General features: G+C 46.6%; 2 non-coding genes across 2 annotated transcripts; one reads left to right on the top strand and one right to left on the bottom strand.

Moving 5' to 3' along the window:
- Nucleotides 1–3067: 3067 nt before the first annotated feature.
- On the bottom strand, nt 3068–3140 carry trnav-uac (transfer RNA valine (anticodon UAC)). Its single transcript has one exon. It is a non-coding gene; the product is annotated as a tRNA-Val (tRNA).
- A 6417-nt stretch (nt 3141–9557) lies between these two features.
- Nucleotides 9558–9629, top strand: trnaw-cca (transfer RNA tryptophan (anticodon CCA)). The gene has a single exon. It is a non-coding gene; the product is annotated as a tRNA-Trp (tRNA).
- The last annotated feature ends 1141 nt before the right edge of the window (nt 9630–10770 follow it).

Raw genomic sequence — 10770 nt, 5'->3', positions numbered from 1 at the left:
TTCCTCTACAGTGAAGAAATGGAGTCGTGAAGGAACCTGCAAGAACTCATCAAGAACTGACCGAGCACGAGGCCCACGAAACGGAAGGTTGTCAGCAACCAAATTGACAACCACCCGACAATCTACTTCTGAACGACCCAACGGGGGAGAAATTACCAAAAGGGACAAATGAAAATATTCCGAACCAAAGAAAGTGGGTTCTTACCCCATACATCCAAAACGCAACTTAGCGCATCAACGGATGCACCCCAACCGAAGACTACGCAGTCCGAAGTCCTCTCCTCTGTCCGGGGTACGGCTCGCCTAGAAGGCCAAGTGCAGCGTACCCCGAAACCGTGAATCATCGGCAACTGTCTAAAGTGGTTGGTGAGCATAGCCCCTGAACCCTCAGAGCTATAACTTAGTTAGTTAGGGGAATTGGGAGGGGGGAGTTTGGGATAACTTGTGTAAATGTATCTGCATTCTCCTCTTTACTCCATTTAGAGTTTAAGCTGTATTCTTTTCCCCACAAGCAGTAATTGGACAATTTATTCAATGTGTTGTACCCCTCAGTGTGTATTGGTCTGTGTGTGTTATTAAAGGTGTGCCTTTTACTTCTTTTTAAACACAATAAAGCCATTCATTCTTCCTACCTTGAAACCGATTGTCTGTCCAAGTCTGTCACAGTCCCTTCATAATTCCAGTGTCGAGAACCAAGGGTGTGGGAGCGATTCGGAACCGCTCATATAAGGTCAGAAGGGAAAGCTGACCCCCTGAAAACCACCCCTTACACTGCCGGCCACAACTCCTTCATAACCGATCTTATTCCTCTCACTACTTCTTTACCCATGGATTCCTCGTGAGGTTGTGGTGACCTGAAATTTCTAAAATCTTAATTTAAAACTCGAACTCTTAAACATTCTTAAACTCATATCGTGCTATTATATACATCTGCCTCCCGTCTCTGACTGGCCAAGTTAATCCCTGTTCTTCTCCTTCCCTTATTCAGCCTCTGGTTTGCCTGTGTGGCCGGCGGTAAGGCGGTCTGTACCGCAGGACCCAGAGTGTTCTGACTGGAGGTGTGCCTGAGTCCCACATTATCGGGGGAATGGCCCCTGTGGGGCGACAACACACTTCCCCTTTAGGTGTGGCTGCTGAGTTCATTTCATTAACTGAGGGTTCTGCACAGCCGGGGGCTGTAGGCTGGGGACTCTCAGTTAGTGGCTGGTCCACCACGACATCTCCCATGAGTCCCTCATCGCCGAAGGCTGCCGGCTGGGGGCCCCTGTCCGTAGACTGATCCCTGATCTTGGGTATTCTCTCATGGATGGCCTACATCCCGCGGCTCACCCACTGAAACTGGGGCGCTGGTGACCACGGTGTCTCCGGGAAGCGAGCCGGGACAGCTTTGTCAGGAATCTGTTTGAACACCTTAAACAGATTCACTGGCAGGCTGCTAACAACATGGCGAATGAACTCAGCACTTTAGCTCGAATGTTCAGGACAGAACTCGCCCCTGAGCATGTATGATAAAAAAGCTCCAGAAAATATGCTTGGCCAGGGAGCTTTCCCTTGTGAGTTGAACGTGTTAAGCGCGACATTGCGGAAACATCTCCACTTTCAGCACCAGGTCAGACAGAAATGTGAAGCGAGCAGGTGGACTGCAGAATCCCACTTTTAAGGAGTTGGTCGTGGTGTCAAACAAAGAGTTTCACTAAATGATTAAAAATAAGAAATGTCAAAGTCGAACATGCACCTCCAGAGGAGACTGCGATCTGAACACAGCACCTTAAACCACTCCGCCACCCGGAGCATTCAATGCTAAATGTGGCCACCTGCAGGTTGATTTTGAACTTTTGTGTCCTGACACATGAAATAAATGAGGGCAGCAGGCGCATCTCTGCCTGACACCGGGGAAACAGTGAGATAGATCTTGGAGCAAGCGTCTGGTTATTGCCAAACAGCAAAGAAAATATTTTCTGGAAGAACAATGTTGAAAATAATTGCAACCCCAACATGATTAGAACACAGAACCTTTCGATTTGGAGTCAGGCGTGCTACCAATGCGTCACAAGGTCCACACATGAAGTCTGAGATGTTCGGCGATATGAAGGTTTCACAATACAAGGGGCTTGAAAATCCCCGCCCATTCCCACCAGGTATCAGAAGCAGCGCTCACCTGCCAGTCACCGTATGTTATTTTTCTGAAACTTTTGTGTTGCTTTCATGGGAAAGCATCATTAATTAACCCCTCACCTTCTTTTGCACAATGAAAGAAATGCTGACTGAGGGAGAGTCGATACTTCAATCATTTGTCCTGTGCTTTGGGGAGCGGGCAGTGAAGTGGACCTGAGTCCATGATTGCATCGGCCATGATCGTATTAAATGTCGGAGCAGGCTAGAGTGGCGTATGGCCGACTCCTGCTCCTATTTCTTATTTTCTTATGTTCTTATTCATGTTGACCCATTTTGCTCACTGTATTTTAGGAGTCTGGTTCAAAATCTTCATTGCTGATGACACCAGGAATCTGGGGCAACTTTTGTCAAATTTAACAGCACCGGTTATTCCTACCATGCACTGAGAATAGAATCAGTAGTGAAGCCAAAATCCTACGGTGCTCATTTTCAGATTCAACGCAGCAGGATTTCAAATAAAGTAAAAGAATTTTACAGTGAAAAGATTTAGAAATGTTACTTGTATTTGTGTCTTTAATTAAACTTTGTGGCGTCTGATTCCCGTTCATGCCACTGCTGAATAAGAAAGGAGGGTTTGACGTTGACCAGACTGCACTGCCCCTGATATTTGTGAGCTCATCCTTCATATTCAGTGGTTTCTCGCACTTTGATGGGCTGCAGTGTGGCGGATATCACGTTGGCCTCACGTACGAAAGGTCCCCGGTGGATCCGTTTTCTCTCACTGAAAGTTATCGATTATTGAAGTGAAATAAAGAGCAATTAAGGAATAAGGGAGCCGTTTTGCCAGGAGAATAAATAGCAAATAAAAACAGCAAATTCTGGAAATCAGGCACCATTTGCCAGGAGACTAAACTCGCCTCCGATTGTTCCCATTTGGCAAGTTTAAACATATTGTTTCTGCCTGGGATCGAACCAGGGACCTTTGGCGTGTAAAGCAAACATGATAACCACTACACTACAGAAACCACTGGCACAATAGCCCCAACAAAGGGGAGCTGACCAGTGAGCTCCCTCTGTGCTGATCGGGAATGTGTTGACTCACCTGAAACAACTTCTGTCACACACTGAAAGTTCTCAATCCTTCTCCTCCGCTGCCCTTTACAGAAATGTCACGGATCACCCAGCCACTGTGTTCACTCCCACATCCTCACAGTGGGGCCACAGAGGCTCCTACCGTCTCCCCGCGATCAGCGAACTCATCCAGTTTACTAAATTAAACCCGGAACACGTTCCCGGCAAAGGGCAGGAGAAGCCAGATCGTCTGTAAGCTCAGTCGATCACAGAAAGTATTGGTATTCATGGTGCTTACAGCAATTATTAATCGTCTCACAGACCTCAATTATTTTTATGCGATGAATTGATCGAGTATCGTTACCAGGTTAGTGCGCCGGATCTTAACCCCTCGACGACCAGTGAACAGTTATGATAGATGTAGATATATTTACATATATTTATATATTAACCTGAATATCACGGCTAGCTACCTTGACCTCATGGCGAACAGCAGTGCATCTAACTTTGAGTGAAGTAAATCGTTCCACAATGAAACCCATTTCATCTTTCGTTCCCTTTTAAACACTAGAAACTGAGACAGGGGGAATAAATAGAGAAATAAAAGCACAGGGATAGAGACAAGAGGAAGAGAGAAGGGGAAAGATACTGTCTCCACTCAGAACTAATGCAGAAACCCCTCTGCTGCGTTCGGGGTGGCCACCCACAGCCTGGATACACTAACGGGAGAACTCCAGCGGCAGGTCGGGGCCATAAAAGGAACGGCTAGCGTCCCTGGGAGCTGCTTGGAGGTCCCGGGAGACTACTTCAGGGAGCAGTGCGAGCTGGTGCAGGAGGGCGGCGGCAGCGACGAGTGATGTCATCAAGATCCAGGTCAGTGATTGGAGCGTGGGCAGATACAGCAGGAACGGCGAGATCGGGGCGAAGGAGCGGCGAGAGACTGTGGAAGAATGTGATCACGGCCCAGGGGAGGCCTTAGTTCAAGGCCAGGGGCCCAGGGGCAGCACGGGCCAGCCCACACTGCAATATGTGTGCACACTGTGTCCGTGCAGCAGAGCTGGTCTCCAGTCGTCTTATTTATCCCTTGCCACTGGACGAATACCTCGCTCTGTCAAGCCTGTGTGATGGCTGGGGTGCAACGGCCATCACATGTTAAAGAAATCCATGCACAGGGATCTTCCACCCTTCAACATACATTTCAGGACCTGGAATATTGAAACACCTGTGAACTCATCCTTTTTTGGCGTGGAAGCACGTCATCCTCGCTTCGAGGGACTGCCTATGATGATGATGAACTGGATTTGCTGCAGTCCGCGAGCAGCAGGTGATGAAAGCGGGTGTGAGAGGGTGAGTGACAGGTGGGCACTGCTTCTGATGCTGTCTGACCCACGGTGGGAGTGGCCGGGGATATAAAAGCCCTTTCATTGCACTAATGCAGGGTCAATGAAACTGTGTTTCAGGAACCTTCATGTATACAAACATGCGCACTCTACACTGTAGACCTCGTGGTGCAACGGTAGTGTGTCTGACTCCCGATCAGAAGGCTATGTATTCAAATCATGTCGGGATCATTGTTCTTTTCCACATTGTTCTTCAGGAGTTGGGAACTTCTTTGCCATTTGGCAATAACCTGACACTTGTTCCAAGGTTTGTCTCACTGTTTCCCCGGTGTCAGGCACAGATATGCCAGATGCCCTCATTTACTTCATGTAAAAAGACACAAAAGTTCAAAATTTAAATGAACTTACAGTCTGGATGGCCGAGCCGTCGAAGGTGCTACGTTCAGTTTGCAGTCTGCTCTTAAAGCGCGGTTTCAAATCCCTTTTCTTATTTTTAGTCATTGAGCAAAACTCATTTGCTTGGCACCACGGCCAGCTCCTTAAAAGTGAGATTCAGCAGTTCACCTGCTCGCTTCACATTTCCGTCTGACCGGGTGCTGAAAGTGGAGATGTTTCCGCAGTGTAGCGGTTAACACATTCGCCTCTCACGCGAAAGCTCACCGGGTGGGAATATTTTCTGGAGCTTTTTCCTCATGCATGCTCAGGGCGAGATTGTTCTCCTGTGAAAGGTCCTAAGATCATAAACATGCAAGGATTAGGAGCCGGAGTAGGCCATTCTGCCCCTCGAGCCTGGTCCACCATTCAATAAGATTCTGGCAGTTCTTCGACATCAAGTTTAAACATCTGGGGTGGAGCCAACAGGCGCCTGGCTGCAATCAGTGACAAAAACGTTAGCTTCAGCAGAAGCACAGCGAGCTCAGTTCATACAGCGTGAGATTTTTAATCTCAGGTTCTCGGGTTCGAACACCAAGTTTGTTGATTACTTTTTAATTACATTTTATTTTGCTTTCATGGGAATACATCGTTAATTAACCGATGATCTTCTTTTGCACAAATAAAGAAATTCTAACTGAAGGAGAGTCCATAATTGGATAATTTATCTATGCTCTGCAAGTTAACTCTTAAACCATAAACCATTTCACACACTGCTTTCGGGGTCTGGTTCAAAATGTTCATTGCTGGTAACATCAACAGGAGACTGGGGAAACAGTGAGACTGACTTTAGAGCAAGGGTCTGGTTATTGTGAAACACCAAAGAAAATATACATTCTGGAAGAATAACATGGAAAGGAAATGTGACCCGACACCCAGAAAGAAGTGTTAAGACAGAAGATGAAATGCTGCATTCCTTTCTGCAAAAAATTCCTTTCACAAAAATTTTCTGACCGAAGCTGCACAAAACAAAAATGTTCGTTTCAAAGTCATTAAACTCCCGAATTTCCGCTTCACCGGAATCCCCTGAATCAGATGCCTCTAGTTTTGCCGACTCAATCCATGTCCCTTTGCAATGTTCTGCTTCCACCCACACTATGAAATGTGCCGCTAACTTATCGAATCATGGAATGGTTACAGCACGGAAGGCCATTCGGCCCGTTGAGCCCGTGCCGACTCTCAGCGAGTCCCACTCCCCCGCCCTTTCCTCGGAGCCCTGCAATTGTTTTTCCTTCAGATACTGATCCAGCTCCCGTTTGAAAGATAAGATTGAGTCTGCCTCCACCACCCTTTCACGCCGTGCATTCCAGATCCTAACCACTCGCTGCTAAATGGTCATCTCCTGTTCCTATGTGTAAAGTCTCGGAAACACTCGATCAATTCCTGCCACACACACAGACTTCCTAAATATAGCACCGTCTTTCTATTCTCATAAAACCAGCTCTTGAAGTGTAGGCCAGCTGTGTCGGTGAAAGCTCTGGTTATGTTCCTAACATTGCTTCAATTGCAGTGTTTCCGTACTGTAGTGGTTGTCACATTTTCTTCACCCGCGAATGATCTTTGGTTCGAAACTGGGCGGAAACATTTTGAAAACCCGTTTAATTAAATATTTGAAAAAATTGATTTATTCATATTAATGTTTCAATATTAACTAAACACAATGTCCCACAGCCTTGTTAAATTTTCTGACATCGATGTTCAGTTCTGTATAGACTCAAACTCGACACTTGAACTGAATGCTCATATAAGTATTGGAGTGGGAACTCACTGGATAACAGCACAGCTGGCAATGTTTGCGGAATATATTCGTGACACCAAAGCACACAATGACAACCTGGAACAGTGCGGCACAGTATCCTCGGGGAAAACAGTTGAAGTCCCTGAGAGGGCTTAAACCACCAACTTTTTGGTGAACAACCGAACACGCTAACCCATTGCGCCACAGAGACTGACACAAGTGTATACTGCAAGACATCCCAAACCAGGGCGTCCGTCAGTTAAAGCTTCAGATTGCTCCGACCAGTTGGAACTTGTCCACTCTCAGTTGTACTTTTCCCAAGTAAAGGGTGGGACATTCATTGTGGATGCGTGGAAGCAGTCTGATCCCGCACACTGCAGACACTTCCATGTCACCGCCAACCAGTTCTCCCACAACCGGTGTGATCTACCTTCCAGCCTTCCGGTGCCTTGTCTGTGACGAAGTATTCTGATTGTCCCGAAGCCTTATTAGGTTTTAATTCCTTTTCAGCTCCTGACTGCGGATATTCCTGTGATTAAACGGGAACTAAATGCTTGCAGGGACAGTTGGATTCACCATTTCTTTGCTTTGTGAAATTTCAAAGATTGAAAGTGACGCACATCAACCCCAAACCTCGTCACCTACTCGCTAACCGCCACACGCTGCTCCCGTGAGATGGAAGCCCAGTTGCTGTTTCAAGCTTGAATGCAGGTACAAGCAGAACTCATTCAAAGAAAGCCCAAGTCCCTGAGGCACCTGATTATTTGCACCAAACTCCTTTGTAAAGAGTTGAGGTTCGTGTGGGGTGATTTGGACACATCTTTCCCCACACTACAACACTTCAAACATAACTCAACGGCTGTAAAGCGCTTTGGGGCGTCATGAGTTCCTGAAAGTCACTGCAGAAATGCAAGTCTTCCTTTGCAAAATTTCTATGCAATTTCAAAACTCGCCGGCAAAATAATGGACTCGTCCAGGATTGGAACCCAGGACTTCTCACAAATTTCATTTAACTTCAACTCATCTAAAGTCACACCTTTAGATCAATGAACCAACTGCTTGACAATCATAACGGTAATGTATAGCCATTATAAAAGAAAGTTTTTGTGTGTGGCTACTCTTGATTAGAGAAGCACGTGAGACCGAATCAGTGACTTTGCTTTTTCGACCTGTCTTCTGAAGCGCCGCACGGTCCCACTCCGACATTCAATGAGCTGTTGGGACGTTAGTGTATCCAGGCTGTGGGTGGCCACCCCGAACGCAGCAGAGGCGTCTCTGCATTAGTTCTGGGTGGGGACAGTATTTCCCCATCTCTCTTCCTCTTGTCTGTATCCCTGTGCTTTTATTTCTCCATTTATTCCCCCTGTCTCAGTTTCTAGTGTTTAAAGGGGAATAAAAGATGAAATGGGTGTCACTGTGGAACAATTTCCCTCGCTCAAAGTTAGATTCACGACCGTTGTGCCATGAGGTCTAGACAGCTTGCCGTTGAAATACAGGTTCATATATAAATATATATTTTTATATTGATACAAATTATCAAAGCTGTTCCCTGGTTGAGTGGTTAAGATCCCGAGCATTAACCCTTTCTATTCTCAATCAGTTCATCGCAGAAACATAATTGAGGTGTGTGAGAGGATTAATGATTGCTGTAATCGCTGTTAATAACCCCACTACTATCTGTTACAGAATGAGCTTACACACTCTCCCGCTTCTCCTGCCCTTTGCCGGACACATGTCCCTGGTTTAATTTTACAAACTGGGCGAGTTCGCTGATCACGGGGAGATGGTCGGAGCCTCTGTGGCCCCACTGTGAGGATGTGGAAGTGAACACGTGACATTTCTGTAAAGGGCAGCGGAGGAGAAGGATTGAGAACTTTCAGTGTGGGACAGAAGTAGTTTCAGGTGAGCCAACACATTCCTGATCCTCCTCTCTTCTTAGGTAATCCCAGATGCGAGGATGACTTGCTTCCACATTAAAAATCAGTGGTGATCAGCACAGAGGAAGCTCACTGGTCAGCTCCCGTCTGTTGAGGTCACTGTGTCAGAGGTTTCCCTAGTGTCGCGGTTATCATGTTTGCTTTACACATGAAAGGTCAGCGGTTCGATGCCGGGCGAGAACATTGTGTTGAAATTTCCGATAGAGGAACAATCGGAGGCGAGTCTCGTCTCCTGGCAAATGCGAACTGACCTGCTGAAATTTCCAGCATTTGCTGTTTTTATTTGCTATTTATTCTCCTGGCAAAAGGGCTCCCTTATTCCTTAATTGCTCTTTATTTCACTTCAATAATCGATAACTTTCAGTGAGAGAAAACGGATCCACCGGGGACCTTTCGTACGTGAGGCCAACGTGATATCCGCCACACTGCAGCCCATCAAAGGGCGATAAACCACTGAATATAAAGAATGAGCTCACAAATATCAGGGGCAGTGCAGGCTGATAACTTTTAGCGAGAGAAAATGGATCCACCGGGGAACTTTGGCGTGTCGGAATAACCGGTGCTGTTAAATTTGACAAAAGTTGCACCAGATTCCTGGTGTCGCCAGCGATGAGGATTTTGAACCAGACTCCTAAAACACAGTGTGTAAAATGGGATATGGTTGAACAGTTAACATGCAAAGCACAGAACAAATGATTGAAGTATCGACTGTCCCTCAGTCAGCATTTCTTTCATTGTACAAAAGAAGATGACGGGTTACTTAATCATGCTTTCCCGTGAAAACAACACAAAAGTTAAACAAAAAACATACGGTGACTGGCAGGTGAGCGCTTCTTCTGATACCTGGTGGGAATGGGCAGGGATTTTAAAGCCCCTTGTATTGCGGAATCTTCATATAGACGAAAATCTCAAGTTCCCTGTGTAGGCCTTGTGGCGCAACGGTAGCACGTCTGATTCCAGATCAGAAGGTTGCATGTTCAAATCACGTCGAGGTCACTGCTCTTTTGGGTAATCCCGGAATTAATATTTTCTTTGCTGTTTGGCAATAACCAGACCCTTGCTCCAAAGTCTGTCTCACTGTTTCCCCGGTGTCAGTCAGAGAAACACCTGTTGCCCTCATTTGTTTCTTGTGACAAGACACAAAAGTTCAAAATCAACCTGCAGGTGGCCATACACAGCACTGGATCGTCAGGACAGCCGAGCGGTCCAAGCTGTTGTGTTAAGTCTGCTCTGAAAGTGTGGGTTTGAATCCCACTTCTAGCACCTTTCATTTTTAGTCATTAAGCAAAACTCATTTGCTTGGCACAACGATCAGCTCCTAAAAAGTGGGATTCTGCAGTTCACCTGCTCGCTCAGCATCTCCGTCTGACCTGGTGCTGAAGGTGGAGATGTTTCCGCAGTGTAGTCGTTCACACGTTCACCTTACTGTCATGTATCTCACACTACTCTGCAGTTCTAAGTCGTTTTGAACATCTCTTTCAGCCAGGTGTGGGTACCTTCAAAGGGGCTAAAGTTAAAATCTACATCACACAGGATGCCAGACCGGTCCATCACAAGGCTAGAGCTGTGCCTTATGTGATGAGGGAAAAGATTGAACACGAACTGGACCTGCGGGAAGGCATTATCTCATTCGTGGAATTTAGCGACTGGTCAAGTCCCATCATCCCCGTCATGAAGCCTGATGGATCCGTACAAATCTGTGGGGATTACAAGTCTACCATAAACAGAGTCTCCCTGCAGGACCAATACCCGCTGCCCAGAGCAGAGGACCTATTTGCCACGTTGGCTGGAGGAAACCTTTTCTCGAAACTAGATTTTACATCTGCGTATATGACGCAAGAACTGACCGAAGAGTCTCAGCTACTCACCACCATCAACACACATCGAGCGCTTTTTATGTACAATCGATGCCCATTCGGCATCAGGTCGGCAGCTGCTATATTCCAGCGCAACATGGAGAGTCTGCTCAAGTCCATCCTGGGGACGGTTGTGTTTCAAGATGACATATTCATCACGGGCAGGGACACCGACTCCCATCTCCGCAATTTGCAGGAAGTACTAAGTCGATTGGATCGAGTAGGCCGAAGAGTTAACAATTCCAAGTGTCTGTTTCTCGCGCCTGAGGTTGAATTTTTGG

Source organism: Pristiophorus japonicus, unplaced genomic scaffold, assembly GCF_044704955.1.
Source record: "Pristiophorus japonicus isolate sPriJap1 unplaced genomic scaffold, sPriJap1.hap1 HAP1_SCAFFOLD_752, whole genome shotgun sequence".
NCBI classification, from domain to species: domain Eukaryota; kingdom Metazoa; phylum Chordata; class Chondrichthyes; family Pristiophoridae; genus Pristiophorus; species Pristiophorus japonicus.
Note: the sequence above shows the minus strand (reverse complement) of the source record. Positions and strands in the feature narration are given on the sequence as shown.